The sequence below is a fragment of the Bufo gargarizans genome, chromosome 8 (assembly GCF_014858855.1).
Source record: "Bufo gargarizans isolate SCDJY-AF-19 chromosome 8, ASM1485885v1, whole genome shotgun sequence".
Classification (NCBI taxonomy): domain Eukaryota; kingdom Metazoa; phylum Chordata; class Amphibia; order Anura; family Bufonidae; genus Bufo; species Bufo gargarizans.
The window spans coordinates 101,505,472-101,529,809 of record NC_058087.1 but is presented as its reverse complement, the minus strand read 5'-3'; positions in this window follow the sequence as shown (position 1 = coordinate 101,529,809).

Here is a 24,338-nt window from a genome sequence, read left to right as displayed (position 1 = left end):
GCCATGCGTGAGAGAGAGACTCTAATGGCGGAGCCATGCGTGAGAGAGAGACTCTAATGGCGGAGCCATGCGTGAGAGAGAGACTCTAATGGCGGAGCCATGCGTGAGAGAGAGACTCTAATGGCGGAGCCATGCGTGAGAGAGAGACTCTAATGGCGGAGCCATGCGTGAGAGAGAGACTCTAATGGCGGAGCCATGCGTGAGAGAGAGACTCTAATGGCGGAGCCATGCGTGAGAGAGAGACTCTAATGGCGGAGCCATGCGTGAGAGAGAGACTCTAATGGCGGAGCCATGCGTGAGAGAGAGACTCTAATGGCGGAGCCATGCGTGAGAGAGAGACTCTAATGGCGGAGCCATGCGTGAGAGAGAGACTCTAATGGCGGAGCCATGCGTGAGAGAGAGACTCTAATGGCGGAGCCATGCGTGAGAGAGAGACTCTAATGGCGGAGCCATGCGTGAGAGAGAGACTCTAATGGCGGAGCCAACGATGGTCACCACAGCACCACCTCGTATTGGCCTAAGAAAGACATAACATGGTTGAACATAAACCCTGATGCAACAGCAATTGATAGACATATAGTGCACCTATAAACATAGCACGGAACCGCAGACACATGCTTGCCCATAAAATAATGTTTATAGATTAAACACACTTACATACAAGAATTTCGGAACTCAATTACAGATGCCTTGACCAAATCTGCTTGTGCCCCCATACACAGACCACTGATACACATTTACCGACACCTTGCATGTCCGGCGCTAACTGCGGACGTGCGCCCCACATGTAAAACAGGTGACAGTTAAACATGCCATTTTTTTTTTTCTTTTTTTTTCCCCGCTCATTCCTGCCTAATTTTAGGCATCTATCATACCAATACCTATATATACACTGTAGACACCCCCCCCCCCAAGCCCCAAAATGGCCGGGCAACTATCCTAGCCACCAACATCCGACTATTTGCGCCCAACCCCCTTCATCCCAGAACACTGCAAATCGCGGACCGCAGTATTAGTCCTGTGCAGCAAGTTCGATCCTACCGTGAGCGCCAGCATTCAACTGGCACCTTTTGTTGTTCACCCAGGCGTGAACGTGCTGCTTTTTTTTTAAATCGACCATTGATCCACATTTACCATCACTTAAACACAGCATGCATAGCTTGAGCCAACTGCAGACTCTCGCCCCGCATGTAAACCAGGTATCAGAAAACATACAATCATACCTGCTCTAAGCACGTGCTACCCCAATAACTGTATGCAATGGCCCCACCAGGCCTCTGAATAGCCGTTTGTTTTTTTAACGCATCTGTAGTCATGACAGACTAATGCCTGCAGTCGTGGCAGGGCTTCGTAACGGGTCTGTAGTCATGACAGACTAATGCCTGCAGTCGTGGCAGGGCTTCGCAACGGGTCTGTAGTTGTGACAGACTAATGCCTGCAGTCGTGGCAGGGCTTTATAACGAGTCTGTAGACGTGACAGACCTGGCAGTACCTGCCTAGAAAAAAAATTAAAAAAAATTTATATACAGACGTGGACAAAATTGTTGGTACCCTTTGGTCAATGAAAGAAAAAGTCACAATGGTCACAGAAATAACTTTAATCTGACAAAAGTAATAATAAATTAAAATTCTATAAATGTTAACCAATGAAAGTCAGACATTGTTTTTCAACCATGCTTCAACAGAATTATGTAAAAAAATAAACTCATGAAACAGGCATGGACAAAAATGATGGTACCCCTAGAAAACACAGAACATAATGTGACCAAAGGGACATGTTAATTCAAGGTGTGTCCACTAATTAGCATCACAGGTGTCTACAACCTTGTAATCAGCCATTGGGCCTATATATATGGCTCCAGGTAATCACTGTGTTGTTTGGTGATATGGTGTGTACCACACTCGACATGGACCAGAGGAAGCAAAGGAAAGAGCTGTCTCAAGAGATCAGAAAGAAAATTATAGACAAGCATGTTAAAGGTAAAGGCTATAAGACCATCTCCAAGCAACTAGATGTTCCTGTGAGTACAGTTGCACATATTATTCATAAGTTTAAGATCCATGGGACTGTAGCCAACCTCCCTGGACGTGGCCGCAGGAGGAAAATTGATGACAAATCTAAGAGACGGATAATCCGAATGGTAACAAAAGAGCCTAGAAAGACTTCTAAAGAGATTCAAGGTGAACTTCATGCTCAAGGAACATCAGTGTCAGATCGCACCATCCGTCGTTGTTTGAGCCAAAGTGGACTACATGGGAGACGACCAAGGAGGACACCATTGTTGAAAACGAATCATAAAAAAGCAAGACTGGAATATGCCAAACTACATGTTGACAAGCCACAAAGCTTCTGGGAGAATGTCCTGTGGACAGATGAGACAAAAATCGAAGTTTTTGCCAAGGCACATCAGCTGTATGTTCACAGACGAAAAAATGAAGCATATCAAGAAAAGAACACTGTCCCTACTGTGAAACATGGAGGAGGCTCTGTTATGTTCTGGGGCTGCTTTGCTGCGTCTGGCACAGGGTGTCTTGAATCTGTGCAGGGTACAATGAAATCTCAAGACTATCAAGGAATTCTAGAGAGAAATGTACTAGCCAGTGTCAGAAAGCTTGGTCTCAGTCGCAGGTCATGGGTCTTGCAACAGGACAATGACCCAAAACACACCGCTAAAAACACCCAAGAATGGCTAAGAGGAAAAAATTGGACTATTCTAAAGTGGCCTTCTATGAGCCCTGACCTCAATCCTATTGAGCATCTTTGGAAGGAGCTGAAACATGCAGTCTGGAAAAGGCACCCTTCAAACCGGACACAACTGGAGCAGTTTGCTCATGAGGAGTGGGCCAAAATACCTGCTGAGAGGTGCAGATGTCTCATTGACAGTTACAGGAAGCGTTTGATTGCAGTGATTGCCTCAAAAGGTTGCGCAACAAAATATTAAGTTAGGGGTACCATCATTTTTGTCCATGCCTGTTTCATGAGTTTATTTTTTTACATAATTCTGTTGAAGCATGGTTGAAAAACAATGTCTGACTTTCATTGGTTAACATTTATAGAATTTTAATTTATTATTACTTTTGTCAGATTAAAGTTATTTCTGTGACCATTGTGACTTTTTCTTTCATTGACCAAAGGGTACCAACAATTTTGTCCACGTCTGTATAACCCCCCCCTCCAGTGGCCACGACAGTAGGCACCATCACGCGGAACAAGCAAAAGTGAGGCTGCATGCCCGTATGCCCAGGACAGTGGCCTAAACCACCCCTGCCAACCCCAAGAAGCACAAAAGGGAGCCCATATTTGAGAATCGCACCTAACTCACCTGGCGGCCATGTCAGCAACCTACCCCGGCAGTGTCACAGCAGAGTAGCTGGCCGAACTGAAACCTAAACAAGTAATAACAAATAGGTGACCAAACGTATCACTGCTGCGGCACCCCTACCCTAACCTAATAGCGCTCCTCACAACCCCTGCCGACGCTGCATGACAAAAGTAACCCACTGACGCCACCACTAAGTGGCTCGTCTCAACACCCCCGATACTACTTAAGTACACGGAGGCTGCACTTACCAACAAAAGCCTGCTACCCAAGTATTAGTATGGCTAAACGCTGTGTTTTTTTTTTTTTTTAAACATAGGTCAATGCATTTATTTTTCCTGCTAGACAACTACCTCCCCCCAAACCCCCTACCACCCCAGCAACCCTAAACTGGATTTTTTCATTTTTTTTTCATCTTTTACAATGTGAGCCAGACAAAGGAAAAAGCATAGACACTAGTGATCCGAACCACGTGCATAAACGAAACATTAAACCAACCGCAAAATTGAAACAGATGGGAGAAAAACAAGAGCCAGTGGCATTGCAGTTCGCTAAGAGAAGACCCTTGTCGTGACAAATGAATGAACAACTGTGAAAACATGGTAGGAACTTACTCCTATTGGTCCACTGACCGCTAGGGAGCTATTTGGTTAACTGGGGCAGGGGACCAATCTGAGTGAATACAAACCAGAAGTAAAGGAGACCAGTCTAAGTGAATGCATAGCAGGTCCAAAGAACACCACAAAAATTATTATTTTTTCTTTCTCTCCTTTTCGAAGTGAACAGAAAAGTAGACCTATGGAATGTAACAAACCACTGAGGAAAGAAACGTAAGCCTGAAAAGAAAGCAGCTATGCTTATAGGAAGAGCAGTAACAGAGTGGTGTGCTGGTTTCCCTATTAAGAATACTGAGTAATCATAATGTAGCAATGAAAAGAAATGCAGCTTTAAGTGGAAGCAGAGTATAACACATAATGCAAGAACAAGTGGGTGCATGCAGCTCTGGATGCGAATGGTGCCTAAAAACATGGTATGGGCACAGCTCTGAGTATGAGCATGAAGAGCATGGTATAAAGCAGTTCACCTGCATGGACTATCTAACACCCTGTGCCTAAATAACCCACTTGGAAACCTTATGTACGGCCGACAGAAGGAAGCCAGCCACTGCCTATGATCTGCTCCCCCTGACAGAGCCTAGTACTCCTTCCCCTGATCCCTGCCTAACTAACGACACGGCGGCCTGTGCCAGACTTTATTGAAGATGAGGAGCGTGGACACGGTGTCCCCTGCACCTTTACACACAGCCACGTGGGGAGCTCACGCTGCTCCCTGGCAGAGTGCACCAGTGCGGGGGAGCCCCCCCTCAGCCAGGGGTCGACCCACCGCCGGCTGGACACTCTTACCACGTGCGGAGCAGCACAGCTCCCTGGCAATGTGCACCGGGGCAGGGGGAGCCCTTCCTTTACCATGGGCCCCGCCCTCTGCCGGTTTGAATCGTGTGCCGCGTGGTTAGCCGCACAGCCCCCTGGCAGAGTGCACCAGTGCAGGGGAGCCCCCCTTCAGCCAGGGGCCAACCCACCGCCATCTGGACACTCATACCGTGTGGGGAGCAGCGCAGCTCCCTGGCAATGTTCTCCGGGGCAGGGGGAGCCCTTCCTTTACCATGGGCCCTGGCCCCCACCGGTTTGAATCGTGTGCCACGTGGGGAGCCGCACAGCTCCCTGGCAGAGTGCACCAGTGCGGGGGTGCCCCCCCTCACCTAGGGGGCCAACCCCCCGCCAGCTGGGCACCCATACTGCGTGGGGAGCCGCACAGCTCCCTGGCATTGTGCTCCGGTGCGGGGGTGCCCCCTCTCACCTAGGGGGCCACCCCCCCACCGGCCGGACTCTAATACTGCATGCTGCGGAGAAGCAACTTCTTACCCTTGCCGACCCCAGGATCTCAAACTCTGCTTCATCCCAGAGTGCTCCATGTCGCTGACCACAGCGTGGGTCCCGTGCAAACAACTCCGATCCTACCATGAATGCCAGCGCTCTCCTGAGACATTCTGCCGTTGCCCAGCCGTAAGGAGCCTCCACACCATGCTGCTGTATCCTAGAGCTGACTCCGAGGTAGTGAAATCAGCTGAATCGGCGTCAGCCTGGGCCCACAGGTGCCTATAAATAACCTAGTAATCAGCCAGCCTGGGCCCACAGGTACGTATAAATAGCCTTGTAATCAGCCTCCCCTCCCACAAATGCAGCAATATCTTACTTATACTTGTATTGTTCAGCAGTTGTGTGCGGATCTGCTGTGATACTGCAGCTACACAGAGTGCCAAACGCTATTGGAACAAATAATTTCTACTAATGTGATATACAGTACCAGTTGCCGCCCAAAAAACTAATGGAAGAAGGGGTGTTATATACCAAATATATACTTTCTATATAGTGCATTTGGGTAGTGCAGTATTTGTTTGCGGTTTAGCTGTGTTAACTCCACTACAAATAGTGACAAATGCCATCGGAATTAATATCTACTGGTGTGATATACCAGTTGCCCCCCAAAAATCTGATTGAAGCAGGGATGTTATATACCAATAATATACGGTACTTTCTATATAGTGCATTTGGGTAGTGCAGCATTTGTTTGCGGTTTTGCTGCGTTACCTCAGCTAAAGATAGTGACAAACACTATTGGAACAAATCATTTCTACTGGTGCGATACCAGTTGCCCCAAAAGAAATTAAAGCAGGAGTGTTATATACAAATTATATACATTCTATATAGAGCAGTTGGGTAGTGCAGCATTTGTTTGCGGTTTTGGAGCAAATAATTACTACTGGTGTGAAATACCAGATACCCCCCAAAAAAACTTATTGAATTATGGGTGTGATATACCAACATTATATTTTCTATATAGTGCATTTGGGTAGCGCAGCATTTGGTTGCAGTTTTGCTGTGTTACCACAGCTACAGATAGTGACAAACGCCATTGGAACAATTAATTTCTACTGGTGTGATATACCAGTTGCCCCCCCAAAAGTATGATTGAAGCAGTGGTGTTGTATACCAATAATATATTTTCTATATAGTGCACTTGGATAGTGCAGCATTTGTTTGAGGTTTAGCTGAGTTTCCTCAGCTACACAGAGTGACAAACGCTATTGGAACAAATAAATACTACTTGTGTGAAATACCAGTTACCACCAAAAAAATCTGATTGAAGCATGGGTGTGAAATACCAGTTATATACTTTCTATATAGTGCATTTGGGTAGTGCAGCATTTCGTTTGCGGTTTAGCTGCGTTACCGGAGGTATACAGATAGTGACAAACGCCATTGGAACAAATAAATTCTACTGGTGTAATATAACAGTTGCCTGAAGCAGGGGTGTTATATGCCAATTATATACTTTCTATATAGAGCAATGGGGTAGTGTAGCATGTGTTTGCAGTTTTGCTGTTTGCTGTGTTAGCTCACAGAGTGACAAACACTATTGGAACAAACAATTACTCCTGGTGTGAAATACTAGTCACCCTCCAAAAAATCTGATTGAAGAAGGGGTGTGATATGCCAATAATATACTTTCTATATAGTGCATTTGGTTAGTGCAGCATTTGTTTGCAGTTGTGCTGCCTTACCGCAGCTACAGATAGTGACAAACACCATTGGAACAAATAATTACTACTGGTGTGAAATACTAGTTACCCTCAAAAAATCTGGTTGAAGCAGGGGTGTATTATACCAATAATATACTTTCTATATAGTGCATTTTGGTAGTGCAGCATTTGTTTGTGGTTTTGCGTCGTTATTGCAGCTACACAGAGTGAAAAACTCTATTGGAACAAATAATTTCTATTGGTGTGATATACCAGTTGCCCCCCCAAAAAACTGATTGAAGCAGGATAGTTATATACAAATAATATACTTTCTATATAGTGCATTTAGGTAGTGCTTTTTGTGGTTTTGCTGCGTTACCTCATCTACATAGAGTGATAAATGCTACTGGAATAAATAACTTCTTGTGGTGTGATATACCAGTTGACCCCCAAAAAAACGGAGGTTTTGCTGCATTACCTCAGCCACAGAGTGTGAAATGCTATTGGAACAAAAAAATTCTACTGGTTGAAGCAGGGGAGTTATATACAAATAATATACTTTCTATATATTGCATTTGGGTAGTGCAGCATTTGTTTGCGGTTTTGCTGCGTTACCGCAGCTGCACAGAGTAAATTTGAACAAATAATTTCTACTTGTGTGATATACCATTTGCTCCCCAAAAAACTGATTGAAGCAGGGGTGATATATACCAATAATATACTTTCTATATAGTGTATTTAGGTGCTGCAGCATTTGTTTGCAGTTTTGCTGAGTTACCGCAGCTGCACAGAGTGACAAACGCTATTGGAACAAATCATTTCTACTGATGTGATATACCAGTAGAGATGTCGAACATAAAATTTTCCATTCGCAAACGGCGAATGCGAATTTCTGCAAATGTTCGCGAACGGGCAAACTGCCATTGACTTCAATAGGCAGGTGAATTTTAAAACCCACAGGGACTCTTTCTAGCCACAGTAGTGATGGAAAAGTTGTTTCAAGGGGACTAACACCTGGACTGTGGCATGCCGGAGGGGATCCATGGCAAAACTCCCATGGAAAATTACATAGTTGATGCAGAGTTGGATTTGAATCCATAAAGGGCATAAATCACCTAACAATCCTAAAATATTTTGAACAACGTGGTTTAAAACATCCAGTGTGTGTATACAATCAGGTATGATGTTGTATCGATCAGGGAGTGTAAGGGTTACGCCCGTTTCACAGACATTGAAAGACCAAACTCCCCTTTTAATGCACCGTAAACAGTCCATTTGCCCAACTGCAAACTCCCCATTTGCACAAGGTTGGATACCAAGCTAGCCATGTCTCGTTGATGTCATTGAAGGTTTCTTCCTCCACCCAGCCCCGTACAGCACCAAGGGTGCCCGAAAGGTGAATTGAATAGATTTTTCGAACAGGGAGATGGTTAAAAAAACGCTGGCTCCCTCCCCTTTGTTTGAATCCACGGTCACTGCGTCTGCGCCGTGCAATTTACTGTCACAACCGATATGAGTGGTATTTTCTGTAGTACTATTCTCATCAGTTTATTTCCTGTTACGTCCCATATCAGGGATTGCCTTTTGTGAAAAAAAATTTAGGCCGGGTACCTTCGACTGCCTGCACAGTGACAGAGCAAACTGAATTGATTTTAGGAACCGGGAGATGGAAAAAGAAGCTTGGTCGGTCCTCTTACTCCCAAGTTGGGGCACTGCACGTGCACGGAGCAATGTGCTGTGACACCCTATATGAGTGGTGTCTTAACTAGTACTATTCCTATCAGTTTAATCCCTGTTACGTCCCCTATCCAGGGACGTGTGTCGAATTGATTAACTATTGTCGAATTAACGAACCATTACGACATCCTGAAATAATTTAGTTCTGAGCTTTGTACTTGCTTTGTATTGGAATTGATGGGGATTTTTTAAATTGTCTGCATTATTTCTAATAAACTATTAAGAGACTTTATTATGATTTTTTTATTTTATGTATTAAAAACCCATACAACTTAAAAAAAAAAAAAAGTTTTTTTCTATGAAAAATTATCCAGCCGATCGCTTTTGGTCTGATCATAATGAAGCAACGGCCTTATTATCTGGGGTGTGGCAACATTGCCAACACACTCAGGGGTGATGATTGCTTCATTGTGATACGCAAGCCCCTTCACCACAACAAGGTAACGATCACGAAGGGGAATTGACACTTGTATGTGCCTTTTTTGTTTTGTTTTTGCAGCCACAGTGCAGCACGAGAGGCCAGAAAAATTAGGCATGTGCGTACACATGCCTGAAAAATAATGGTATTGTTGCAGCCGCTGTTGTAGCAGCGGCCGGAAAAATTGATGTTTTCCAGGCACAAAGGTGACTAAAATATTGCGGCTTGAACCCTAGTTGGTGGCGAAGAATTTACAAAAGTCATCCGGTATGCAGACATTAAATATAGCAGCGTGGGGACCATTTTGAGGCCAAGGCATGTCATCAGGCCTTTTGTCAGTCAAACGTATCCCCCACTGTCAGTCCCTTCGGGATCCATGCCTCATTCATCTTAATGAAGGTGAGATAATCAACACTTTTTTGACCGAGGTGACTTCTTTGGTCAGTGACAATGCCTCCTGCTGCACTGAAGGTCCTTTCTGACAGGACACTTGAAGCGGGGCAGGCCAGAAGTTCTATAGCAAACTGGGATAGTTCAGGCCACGGGTCAAGCCTGCACACCCAGTAGTCAAGGGGTTCATCGCTCCTCAGAGTGTCGATATCTGCAGTTAAGGCGAGGTAGTCTGCTACCTGTCAGTTGAGTCGCTCTCCAAGGCTGGATCCCGAAGGGCTGTGGCGATGTGTAGGACTGAAAAAGCTCTGCATGTCCTCCATCAACAACACATCTGTAAAGCGTCCTGTCCTTGCCGCCGTGGTCGTGGTAGGAGGAGGATTACTTTCACCTCTTCCCCAGTTAGATTCCCGTTGTGCTGTGACATCCCCCTTATAAGCTGTGTAAAGCATATTTTTTAGTTTGGTTTTGAACTGCTGCATCCTTTCTGACTTTCAGTAATTTGGTAACATTTCCACCACTTTCTGCTTATACCGGGGGTCTAGTAGCATGGCAACCCAGTACAGGTCATTCTCCATCCTTTTTATACGAGGGTCCCTTAACAGAGATGACAGCATGAAAGACCCCATTTGCGCAAGGATGGATGCCGAGCTGCTCATTTCCAGTTCCTCGTACGTGGCTGGGGGAGGGGGGGGGGGAGAACAGACCGTCAATGACATCAGTGAGGACAACACCACGGGTCCCAGATAGGTGACAACAACGAGCACCCTGGGATGCCTGCTGTGGTTGGTTTTCCTCCTCCTCAAAGCCACATTCCTCCTCTGACTCCTCTTCCTCATACTCCTCTTGCAGTGTTGCCGCAGGTCTGGCAAGCAATGATGACAAGGCTGTTTCTGGTGGTGATGGTGACCACAACTCTTCCTCTTCACACTCATCTACAGCCTGATCCAGCACTCTTCGCAGGGCAGGCTTCAGGAAAAAAACAAATGGGATGAGGTCGCTGATGGTGCCTTCAGTGCGACTGACTAGGTTTGTCACCTCCTCAAAAGGACGCATGAGCCCACAGGCATTGCGCATGAGCGTCCAGTAACGCGGCAAAAAAATTACCAGCTCCACAGAGGCTGTCCTACCACCCCGGTCATACAAATACTCGTCGAACATTAGGAGTGTTGAATTCCAACATGTCGGGCTGTCGCAAATCAAGCGCCTCACTGGCATGTTGTTTCGGCGCTGAATGTCTGAAAAGTGCCTCAGTCTCCACCAGCTGGTATGGCAAAAGCTGGCGGACTAAGAGTTCCGTCAAGCCAGCTGTCAGACGCCGGGCAAGGGGGTGACTCTGTGACATTGGCTTTTTACGCTCAAACACTTCCTTGACAGACACCTGACTGTGGGCAGATGAGATGGAACTGCTGAAGGTGAGAGGCGGAGTGGCGGGTGGTTGAGAGGGGGCAAAGAGGACAGCAGTGGTTGACGTGGCTGAAGATGCTGGACCAGGAGGAGGATGGTGGCTTTGAGTTTGTGTGCTGCTTGTACTCATGTGTTGGTCCCATTGGCGTTTGTGATGTGAGATCATGTGCCTTCGGAAAGCAGTTGTACCGAGGTGGGTGTTGGACTTCCCACGACTCAGTTTCTTTTGGCACAGATTGCAGATGGCATTGCGGTTATCAGAGGCAGACACACACAAAAAAAATATGCCACACTGCTGAGCCTTGCAATGACTACATTCTGGTGGTGGCAACAGCATGCGTTGATTGGCGTGCTGTCTGGCTGACCCCGGGTGCCGATACATGCTGTCTGACTGTGCCACTAGCTCCTTGCGACAACCTCCCCCTGCTTCCAACTCGTCTCCTCCTTCTCTCTGTCTCCCCTTCTGAACTTTCCCCCCTCTTCTCTTCGAGCAGGCACCCACGTGGCATCCACGGACACAGTCATCATCAACCACTTCACTTGTATCTGGCACCTCAGCAAAGAAAGCAGCAGCGGGTACAACATCATCATCACACTGTACGTCCATTTGTGTAATGCTGCCTGAATGTTATCTACATTCTCTGGCAATAATGGTTGCGCATCACTAATTTCATCCAACTGATGTGTAAATAACTCCTCTGAGTGATCAAGTGAAGCGGCTGTGGTGGTAGTGGTGGCGGGCGGGAGAGTGGTAACTTGCGAGCAGGTGACCAAAGCTGAGCTGGAGGAGGATGGTGCGTCAAGGTTCTTAGCGGTAGCTGTTGAAGATTGGGTGTCCTGTGTAAGCCAGTGAACTATTTTCTCGTACGTGGCCTCTGAACACTGGGCATTATTCCAGGGCCAGTTTTTTTTTTTAGATAAGTGGTACTATGCGTGCAAGGTACTGTGCCACCCTATATAAGTGGTGGGCAGTGGGCACAGTACAGTCTGTGTGGGCCTGACACACACTGGCTTGCAACTTGGATTATATCACAGAGAAAAAATAAATTGAATTTTTTTTATCTGCAAGGCATTTGTGAGTGACACCCTGTAACGGTATGAGTGGTGGCCTAGCCAGTGGCCACAGTACAGTCTGTGGGCCAGACACACACTGGCTTGCAACTGGGATTATATCACAGAAAAATAATAAATAGATTTTTTTTATTTGCAAGGTATTGTGACACTCTGTATGAATGGTGTGCACACAGTACTGTCTCTGGGCCACACAGCCACTCACTGGCTTGCAACTGCGATTATATCACAGATAAATAATATAAAATTGACTTTTTTATCTGCAAGGTATTGTCTGTGACACCCTGTATGAATGGAGGGCACACAGTACTGTCTTTTACTGAGCCTGCAGCCTCTCACACACGGGCAGGCAACTGCAATATATATTTAAAAAAAGCAGACTGATGTACCAGCCCTAAAAAGAGCTTTTTGCGGTGCTGTCGGGACGCTGTCCTTACAGTAGATGAGTCTGTGGAAACAGAACACTGCCCTAGCTAACGCTTTCCCTATTAGATCAGCAGCAGCAGCACTGTCCCTCCTCTCACTAAGAATGCAGCTTCCGAATGAATCTAAAATGTATGCTGTCCAGGAGGTGGGAGGGTCTGTTGCTCATTGGCTGGAATGTGTCTGCTGACTGAGGTACAGGGTCAAAGTTTGCTCAATGATGATGTATAGGGGGCGGACCGAACATCGCTTATGTTCGCCCGCCGCGGCGATCAAGCTATGTTCGCCAGGAACTGTTCGCGAATAGTTCGGGACATCACTATATACCAGTTGCCCGCTCAAAAAAAAAAGATTGAAGCAGGGGTGTGATATACCAATTATATACTTTCTATATATTTCATTTGGGTAGTGCAGCATTTGTTTGTGGTTTTGTTGTATTAGCTCAGCTACACAGAGAGACAAATGCTATTGGAGCAAATAATTACTACTGGTGTGAAATACCAGATACCCCCCAAAAAACCTTTTGTATCATGGGTGTGATACCAATAATATACTTTCTATATAGTGCATTTGGGTAGTGCAACATTTGTTTGCGATTTTTCTGCGTTACCTCAGCTATAGAGTTGAGCGGACACCTGGATGTTCGGGTTCGGCAGAACTTGAAAAAAAAAGTTCGGTTTTCGGGTCCCGAACTTGACCCGAACCCCATTGAAGTCAATGGGGACCCGAACTTTTGGGCACTAAAATTGCTCTAAAATAGTCCTGGAAAGGGCTAGAGGGCTGCAAAAGGCATCACAATGTGCTTAAGAGCATGGCAACTGTTCTGCAAACAAATGTGGATAGGGAAATGACTTAAAAGGACTTAAAATACAGGAAATTTTTAAATAACAATCTGGACCTAGGAGTAGGAGGTTGAGGAGGCGGTGGATGGGTGGATGTGGCGGTGTAGGTTGAAGTGGCGGTGAAGGAGGAATAGGTAGCCAACACTGAGTTATTTTTTATTTTTCAATTGGGGTATCCCTCAAAATATTGGGACATATAACAAAATAAAACAAAGAATAAGTGCACTTGAGTACAAGAATGGATGGTTGAGGCTGTTATAAATGTCTATTCTGCACAAGTCCTGTGGGATCCATGCCTGGTTCATTTTAATAAACGTAAGCTTGTCCACATTGGCTGCGGCCTGTGATAATGCTCTCTGCCGTGCTAAACACACGTTCACACTATACACTGGCTGCCGGGCAGGTCAGCACCTCCAAGGCTGACAAAGCTTTTCCACATTTTGGCCAGGCTAACCCTGCCTTCTCAGGTGCTGGCATCTTCTGATCAGTTACAGATGCTTTCAATAAATTTAGTTCCCTGTCAGCAATGCAGAGCAGGGGTTCATTCACGGCAAAAGGGGGGTTCATGTCACCCAGCAATACAACAGAGCATTATGAGAGATTTAGGCCCCTGTCACCCAGGCACAGCAGGGGTTCATTCACGGCAGAAGGGGGTTCATGTCACCCAGCAATACAACAGAGCATTATGAGAGATTTAGGCCCCTGTCACCCAGGCACAGCAGGGGTTTGTATACGCCAAAAATGGTAAAATGTCACCCGACAATTGAAAAGAAGATTTTTTTCTATTTAGGGCACTAAAATTGGAACTTTTTTTTAAATTAAAACGGCTCTAAAATAGTCCTTGAAAAGGCTAGAGGGATGTAAAAAGCAGTAAAATGTGCTTAAGAGCATGGCAACTGCTCTGTAAACAAATGTGGATAGGGAAATAACTTAAAATGAAATAAATAACTAAAAATTACAAATTATTAACCTACAACTCAGAGAAGGAGGTGGATATGGAGTCAGAGGTTGAGGAGGCGGTGAATGTGGTGTTGTAGGTGGAGGCAGCAATGGAGGAGGAGGTAGCCAACAATGTTTTTTTTTTATTGGGGTAGGTAGCCCCCAAAATATTGGGACAAATAAAAAACTAAGAATAATTGCACTTGACTTGAGTACAAGAATGTATGTTTGATGGTGGTATAAATGTCTATTCTTCACAAGGTACAGACAAGTCTTGTGGGATCCAAGCCTGGTTCATTTTAATGAACGTGAGCTTGTCCACGTTGGCTGTGGACAGGCGGCTGCGTCTGTCATGACGCCTCGTGCCGTGCTAGATACACGTTCAGAGAGTACACTGGATGAAGGGCAGGCCAGCACCTCCAAGGCATACAGGGCAAGCTCTGGCCAAGTGGACAATTTGGAGACCCAGAAGTTGAATGGGGCAGAACCATCAGTCAGTACGTGTAGTACTGTTCCACCATGTTGTTCAAATGGTGCCTCCTGCTAACACGCTCCATATCAGCAGTTAAGGCTGTTTGTTGCGGCGAGGTGACAAAGCTTTTCCACATGTCAGCAATGCTAACCCTGCCTTCTGAGGTGCTGGCGCTGACACAGCTGCGTTGGTGACCTCCTCCTCCTCCCCTGCCTTCACCTTGTGCTTCCACTTGTCCCCCGGCGTCAGTCGGGAATGATCTCAGGAGCGAGTCTAGCAGCGTGCGCCTGCAGTTGCGCAACTTCCGATCACGCTCCAGTGAGGGAATTAAGGACGGCACATTGTCTTTGTAACGGAGATCCAGCAGGGTGGCCACCCAGTAGTCAGCACACGTTAAAATGTGGGCAACTCTGCAGTCGTTGCGCAGGCACTGCAGCATGTAGTGGCTCATGTGTGCCAGGCTGCCCAGAGGTAAGGGCAAGCTGTCCTCTGTGGGAGGCATATCGTCTACGTCCTCTGTATCCCCCCAGCCACGCACCAGTGATGGTCCCGAGCTGCGTTGGATGCCGCCCCGCTGTGAACATGCTTCATCCCCATCCTCATCCTCCTCCTCCAGTAGTGGGCCCTGGCTGGTCAAATTTGTACCTGGCCTCTGCTGTTGCAGAAATCCCCTTTCTAAGCCACTTCTAAAAGACTGGACTGAAAGTGTTAGAGATGACCCTTCTTCCTCCTCCTCATCCTGGGCAACATCCTTTTCCATCATCGACATAAGTGTTTTCTCAAGGAGACATAGAAGTGGTATTGTAACGCTGATAATGGCTCATCGCCACTGACCATGTTGGTGGAGTACTCGAAACAGCACAACAGGGCACATAGGTCTTGCATGGAGGCCCAGTTATTGGTAGTGAAGTGGTGCTGTTCCGCTGTGCGACCCACCTGTGCGTGCTGCAGCTGAAACTCCACTATGGCCTGCTGCTGCTCGCACGGTCTCTCCAGCATGTGCAAGGTGGAGTTCCACCTGGTGGGCACGTCGCATATGAGGCGGTGAGCGGAGAGGCCAAAGTTACGCTGTAGAGCAGACAGTCGAGCGGTGGCAGGATGAGAACGCTGGAAGTGCGCACAGACGGCCCGCACTTTATGCAGCAGCTCTGACATGTCGGGGTAGTTGTGAATGAATTTCTGCACCACCAAATTCAGCACATGCGCGAGGCAAGGGATGTGCGTCAAACCGGCTAGTCCCAGAGCTGCAACGAGAATTTGCACATTATCGCACACCACCAGGCCGGGCTTGAGGCTCACTGGCAGCAACCATTCATCGGTCTGTTATTCTATACCCCGCCACAAATCCTGCGCAGTGTGGGGCCTGTCCCCAAACACATCAGTTTCAGAACGGCCTGCTGACGTTTACCCCTGGCTGTGCTGAAGTTGGTGGTGAAGGTCTGTCGCTGACCAGATGAGGAGATGGTAGCGGAGGAGGAGGAAGCAGAGTAGGAAGAGGAGGCAAAGAATGATGCCCTGTGATCCTTGGCGGCGGAAGGACGTGCACCAAACAGCTCTCCGCCTGGGGCCCAGCCGCCACCATTTACCCACTGTGCAGTTAGGGAGATATAGCGTTCCTTGCACGTGCTTACTGCTCCACGTATCTGTGGTTAGGTGGACCTTGCCACAAATGGCGTTGCACAGTGTACACTTGATTTTATCCAATACATGGTTGTGCAGGGAGGGCACGGCTCTCCTGGAGAAGTAGTGGCAGAAGTAGTGGCTGCTGGAAACAACGTACTGTGGGACAGCAAGCAACATGAGCTGTTTGAAGCTGTCCATCTCCACCAGCCTGAATGACAGCATTTCAAAGGCCAGCAGTTTAGAAATGCTGGTATTCAGGGCCAGCGATCGAGAGTGGCTATGTGGGAATTTACGCTTTCTCTCAAAGTTTGTGAGATGGAGAGCTGAACGCTTTCGTGTGACATGGTGGAGATGGTTGGCGACGGAGGTGGTGTTGTTGGTGGCACATGTTCTGTTTGCTGGGCGGCAGGTGCCAACGTTCTTTCAGAGGTGGAGGAAGAGACAGAGGTAGCAGCAGAAGAGGGAGCAGAATACCTTTCTTGGTTTTGAAGGTGCTTACTCCACTGCAGCCCGTGTCCCGCATGTAGATGCCTGGTCATGGAGGTTGTGCTAAGGTTCAGAACTTTAATGCCTCGCTTCAGGCTCTGATGGCACAGCGTGCAAACTACTCAGGTCTTGTCAGCACATTGTTTGAAGAAGTGCCATGCCAGGGAACTCCTTGAAGCTGCCTTTGGTGTGCTCGGTACCTGTAGCCAGTAGCAGGCGAACTGTTTTGGCGACGGCTGCTCTGCTTTTGCACCCCGTTTCCGCTTTTGCTATGCTGTTGGCTCGGTCTCACCACTGCCTCTTCCTCCGAACTCTGAAAGTCAGTGGCATGACCTTCATTCCATGTGGAGTCTAGGACCTCATCGTTCCCTTGCATCGTCTTCCATCCAGTCTTCCCCCCTGACCTCCTTTTCGGTCTGCACACTGCAGAAAGACGCAGCAGTTGGCAGCTGTGTTTCGTCATCAGAAACGTGCTGAGGTGGTATTCCCATGTCCTCATCAGGAAACATAAGTAATTGTGCCTCAGTGCATTCTATGTCTTCCACCCCTGGGGAAGGTCTAGGTGGATGCCCTTGGGAAACCCTGCCAGCAGAGTCTTCAAACAGCATAAGAGACTGCTGCATGACTTGAGGCTCAGACAGGTTCCCGATATGCACGGGGGTGATGTGACAGACTGATGGGCATGGGTTTCAGGCGCCACTTGTGCGCTTTCTGCAGAAAACTGGGTGGGAGATAATGTGAACGTGCTGGATCCACTGTCGGCCACCCAATTGACTAGCGCCTGTACCTGCTCAGGCCTTACCATCCTTAGAACGGCATTAGGGCCGACCAAATATCGCTGTAGATTATGGCGGCTACTGGGACCTGAGGTAGTAGGTTCAGTAGGACATGTAGGAGCTGTGGCAGAACGGCCACGTCCTCTCCCTGCACCAGAGGCTCCAACAACACCACCACCATGACCACGTCCCTTATTAGATGTTTGCCTCATCGTTAGCGTTCACAAAGCAAAGTGAAAAGTGGTTAAGTATGTTAAAAATAATTAACCACCAATATCAACCCTGATGTAGGGTATTGCACTCTATTATATATTTTTTAAACTCTATATGACAGCGGTATTTGTGGCCTAAATGTGATACTCACTTATCCACGTCTTATCCCAGATGTGCAGTATATCAGAGGTTTTTTTCACTCCAGTAACCAAAAAGCCATATTTCTGGCCTAAATGTGAGTCACTTATGCTTGTCTAATCCCAGATGTGCAGTATATTAGAGTTGTTGTTTTTTTTAACCCTAACCAAAAAGCTGTATTTATGGCCTAAATGTGACAGTCACTTATGCACGTGTAATCCCAGATGTGCAGTATATCAGAGGCTTTTTTCACCCCAGTATGCCAAAGCTGTATTTCTGGACTTGCAAATAGCCTGTGCTGGTGCACTATTGTTGCATAAAATGGCTGCCGATCATGTATTGATATTGACTAACTGAAGAAAATAAAGTTCATTTTCAGCAGTAGTTGTCTCAGGGCAGGCTTAAAAAAATAAAATAAAATTGTGCACTGCACCCACAAAACACTTTTTCTGTAGATCGCTGAGTACATAAACCAGTTCTTGATAAGATTGCTCCATGATCTCTCCCTCACAGCAGCTGCAGTCTCTCCCTACACTAATCCGAGCAGAGTGACGGGCGGTGCTACGTAACGCCAGCTTAAATAGAGGCTGGGTCACATGCTGCAGTTGGCCAATCACAGCCATGCCAATAGTAGGCATGGCTGTGATGGCCTTTTGGGGCAAGTAGTATGACGCTTGTTGATTGGCTGCTTTGCAGCCTTTCAAAAAGCGCCAAGAAAGCACCGAACCTGAACTTTTACGTAAATGTTTGGGTGCCGAAAAACCTAAAGTTCAGTACAAACCCGAACTGTAAAGTTCGCTCAACTCTACTCAGCTACACAGAGTGCCAAACACTATTGAAACAAATAATTTCTAATGGTGTGATATATCAGTTGACCCCCAAAAAAACTGATTGAAGCAGGGGTGTTATATACCAATCATATACTTTCTATATAGTGCATTTGGGTAGTGCAGCCTTTGTTTGTGGTTTTGTTGCATTACCTCAGCTACACAGAGTGCCAAATGCTATTGGAGTAAATAATTTCTACTGGTTGAAGCAGGGGAGTTATATACAAATAATATACTTTCTATATATTGCATTTGGGTAGTGCAGCATTTGTTTGCGGTTTTGCTGCGTTACCGCCGCTACACAGTGAAAAACGCTATTGAAACAAATAATTTCTATTGGTGTGAAATACCATTTGCCCCCCAAAAAACGGATTGAACCAGGGGTGTGATATACTAATAATAAACTTTCTATATAGTGCATTTAGGTACTGCAGCATTTGTTTGCAGTTTTGCTGAGTTACCGCAACTATACAGAGTGACAAACGCTATTGGAAGAAATAATTTCTACTGGTGTGATATACCAGTTGCCCCACAAAAAACTGATTGAAGCAGGGGTGAGATATACCAATTATATACTTTCTATATAGTGCATTAGGGTAGTGCAGCATTAAATTGCGGTTTTGCTGCGTTACCTTAGCTACACAAAGAGATAAACGCTATTGGAATAAATTATTCTTACTGGTGTAATATACCAGTTGCCCCCAAACAAAGTGATTGACGCAGGGATGTTATATACCAATTATATACTTTATATATATATATATATATATATATATATATTGAATTTGGGTAGTGCAGCATTTGTTTGTGGTTTTGTTGCATTACCTCAGCTACACAGAGTGACAAATGCTATTTGAACAAATCATTTCTACTGGTGTGATATACCAGTTGCCCCCCCAAAAAACTGATTGAAGCAGGGGTGTGATATACGTTCTTCCACAAATCCTCCTTTTCTATAGGGAATTTTGTCACAGGGTCATTTTGAAAATGACAGGAAGAGGAAGAGGCAGGCCATTCCGCAGGGGTGCTTGGGGTCGGGCAGGTGCACCAGGCCGGAGCCTAAGTGGGAAGTGTCACGGTAGGTAGGTAAGCACGGAAATAACCAAACACTGGGAAAACTACCAGAACAATTTACTAGGCCCAAAAGCTAGGGAGAAAAGGGTCACCTCCTAGCAATCTCTAAGGCTTTCCCTATACTGCTGTGCACATGTGCATACCTGTCACGACCGCTATCCCAGCAGCAGTCGTGTCGTACCAGACGGAGGGGAAGGGGGACCCTTATCTATGGATGGGAGATAGAATGGCCACCCCTGACTAACCCTAAGCTGGCACCTGTCTGCCCTGATACCCTAGACGGGGTGTGTACCCGTGCGGCGAGCAGGATGCCTAAACCCTCAGTCACCCTAGCAAGACTAGACTGGGGAAAGGCAGATGGGAGCACTAGTCACCATCACTCATGTCTAGGAGAACAACAGGGGAAGACAGCAACAAACAAACAATCTATAACAGAGAATAGACTTATCCAGTCACGAGCAGAGAAGGTGATCCCAATAACGACAGTCCACGCCAGACAAGAGCTCCACAGCAATACCATCAAACGATCTCCTTCAAAGGTCAGAATAACACTGGAAGTAAGGACTATATCTGGCAATGACTGCAAGTGAAACTGAAACTAATATAGTAGCTGGGAGTGGCAGACAGGACTCACCTGAGAAGGATGCCTACAAACTCCCAGTCAGGACAAAAAGGTTCACAAGGCAAAACCCTGATGACATACCCTGAACCACAGAGCAAACTCACAAGCTATCGCGAGTAGCAAGTCGCTGCGACCTTCTCCTCCCAGACCTGTCTGGATCAGTCACAGTCGTGACAGTGCCCCCCTTTCTACGAGGGGCCACCGGACCCTCAAGACTAGGCCTCTCCGGATGGGACCTATGAAAAGCCTGAATGAGTCTGTCTGCCTTTATCTCTGATGCTGGCACCCACATTCTCTCTTCGGAACCATAACCTTTCCAGTGCACCAGGTACTGAAGAGAGCGGCGAACATATAGTGAATCAACAATCTTTTCTACCTGAAACTCCAGACTGCCATCAACAACCACCGGTGGAGGCGGTAATGGCAATGGTTCAGGAGGTTCTACATATCTCTTAAGCAGAGATCTGTGGAAGGCATTATGGATCCTTAGAGTCTGAGGTAGCTCCAGACGAAAAGCCACCGGGTTAATGATCTTAATTACCTTATAAGGACCAATAAATCTCGGACCTAATTTCCACGAGGGAACCTTCAACTTGATATTTCTGGTAGACAACCACACCAAGTCATTCACCCCAAGGTCCGGACTTTAGAGCGCTTCTTATCAGCCACACGTTTGTATCTACCACCAATTCTCTTCAAACTTTCTTGCACACTCTGCCACACTGATGAAAGTGAAGACGCAAATCGTTCCTCCTCGGGAATCCCAGACGGCCCCCCCTCACTAAACGTACAAAACTGAGGATGGAAACCATACGCACCAAAAAATGGTGACTTATCGGTGGATTCTTGACGACGATTATTAATGGCAAACTCGGCTAATGGTAAATAAGATGACCACTCCTCCTGATTTTCTGAAACAAAGCATCTCAAATATGTCTCTAGGTTTTGATTGGTACGTTCAGTCTGACCGTTGGACTGTGGATGGAAAGATGAAGAAAACGACAGATGAACCCCTAAACGAGAACAAAAAGCTTTCCAAAATTTAGAAACAAATTGGGTACCACGATTCGAAACAATATCGGAAGGGACCCCGTGAAGCTTCACGATGTGGTCAATAAAAACCTGAGCCAGTGTGTTAGCATTAGGCAATGCGGTAAGAGCAATAAAGTGCACCATTTTACTGAACCTGTCAACAACTACAAGAATAACAGTCTTCCCCGCTGATACTGGTAGATCCGTAATGAAATCCATTGATAGGTGCGTCCAAGGCCTGTTGGGGATGGCCAGAGGTAAAAGACTCCCTGCTGGACGAGTATGATCTACCTTAGAACGAGCACAGGTAGCACATGCAGACACAAAATTCAACACCTCCTGGCGCCACTTAGGCCACCAGAACCGACGAGACACTAATTCAGAGGTTGCCCTACTACCTGGGTGTCCTGCCAGTGTGGAGTTATGGTGTTCTTTTAGTATCTCCAGGCGTAAATTTTCTGGCACAAACAGTTTACCCGAGGGGCAGGAGGCCGGGGCGTCCCCCTGAGCTTCCAACACCCTCCCCTCTAAACCTGAGTGTAATGCAGAGACCACCACCCCCTTTTGCAAAATAGGCTCTGGTACATCAACATCACCCCCTCCAGGAAAACTTCGAGACAATGCATCCGCCTTAGTATTTTTTGCCCCCGGGCGATAGGTTATTACAAAATTAAACCTAGTAAAAAATAACGACCACCGAGCCTGTCTAGGGGTGAGACGTTTAGCAGACTCCAGATATAATACGTTTTTGTGATCAGTAATCACCGTGACGGGATGAACCGCCCTCTCCAAAAAATGACGCCACTCCTCAAAAGCCAACTTAATAGCCAAAAGTTCCCTGTTGCCAATATCATAGTTCCTTTCTGCAGTAGACAATTTCTTCGAAAAGAAAGCACACGGACGCCATTCACCAGGGGACGGGCCCTGAGATAGTACCGCTCCCACCCCCACCTCTGATGCGTCAACCTCTACAATAAAAGGAAGCGAGACATCTGGCTGTACGAGAATAGGGGCTGAGGTGAATCTCTCCTTCATAGATGTAAAGGCAGTTTTGGCTGCATGTGACCATTTGGAAAAAATCCCTTTCGGGTCATGTCCGTTAGTGGTTTGACCACCAAAGAATAGTTCTTTATAAACTTTCTATAAAAATTGGCAAACCGCAGGAAGCGTTGCAATGCCTTCAGGTTCTCAGGCAGATCCCAGTCCATAATCGCCCGGACTTTCTCTGGATCCATGCGTAAACCTGAATCTGACAACACATACCCCAGAAATGGCAGTTCTTTTATGGCGAACACACATTTCTCTAATTTAGCAAACAATTTGTTGGCCCTTAATATCTGCAGCACTTGTCTCACATGGATCTTATGTGTATCCAGATCTGGAGAATAGACCAGGATGTCATCAAGATATATCACAACAAATCTCCCGATAAGGTGACTAAGAATATCTTTGACAAAATGTTGGAACACCGCAGGCGCATTAGTAAGACCAAAAGGCATAACCAGATTTTCATAATGCCCTTCTGGAGTATTAAAAGCCGTCTTCCACTCATCCCCCTCTTTGATGCGAACCAGGTTATAGGCTCCTCTGAGATCCATCTTGGAGAACCATTTAGCACCAGCAACCTTATTAAAGAGGTCGGGAATGAGAGGAAGAGGATAGGGATCTCGGATAGTTATCCGGTTTAACTCCCGGAAATCCAGGCAAGGACGCAGGCCCCCATCTTTCTTTTTAACGAAAAAGAACCCTGCAGCCACAGGTGAAGAAGAGGGTCTGATGTGTCCCTTAGCCAAACTCTCCGAGATATAATCTTGCATAGCCTTCCTCTCCGGGCCGGAAAGATTATATAACCGGGTTTTAGGTAGTTTTGTCCCAGGTACTAGGTTAATTAGGCAATCATATGGACGATGAGGTGGTAACCCCTGACAACCCTTCTCAGAGAACACATCCATAAAATCTGACAGAAAGGCAGGCAGAGATGTTACAGAGAGTGTAGAGCATCTACTACTCAAGCAGTTGTCCTTACAATGATCACTCCACTCCACAATCTCCCCGGCCTGCCAATCCACCACTGGATTGTGAGTCACCAGCCAGGGAAGCCCCAATACCATAGGAGCCGGAAGACCATCCAGGACATAACAAGAGATATGCTCTTTATGGAGGTCCCCTACCTGCAGATGGATGTTATGGATGATCTGAGTTAACTCTCTCTGAGTAAGAGGGGAGGAGTCGATGGCAAAAACAGGAATAGTTCTGCGTACCGGTTCTGGAGTAAAACCCAGAGCCTGAGCAAACTGCAATCAGACAGGACTCACCTGAGAAGGATGCCTACAAACTCCCAGTCAGGACAAAAAGGTTCACAAGGCAAAACCCTGATGACATACCCTGAACCACAGAGCAAACTCACAAGCTATCGCGAGTAGCAAGTCGCTGCGACCTTCTCCTCCCAGACGTGTCTGGATTAGTCACAGTCGTGACAATACCCTTATGGTGGATATGCACATGCCCTCGTGCCTGTCTAAATACCCTGAGCAGTAGGGAACGGGGAAGAGGTGACCTGCTACTTCAAACAGGAAGCAGCAAGTGTCTCCCTAGAGGCCTAGATAAAAGACACCAGGGGAAGAAACACAGGACTTACCTTGAGCTGAGCTGGAGCAGACGATCCACAACACATCCAAAGACTACCGGAATGAACTATAACCCGCACAGGCCACTTGGAGAAGGGGGAATAAATAGCCTCACTAACAATCAACCCAGTACACCTGAGGGAAGGTGGCTCACTCAGCCTTCCGCTTCTGCACCCTCTTCACTCTCTGCTGTGTGCACCCCCAAGACACCTCCATCACCATGTCCCCTCCGCTCTAGTCAGAGGAATTATTTTCCCATCCATTACAAGACCTTACAGATGTGCAGCCATTCGTGGCATCAGATCAGGAAGAGGAGGTATC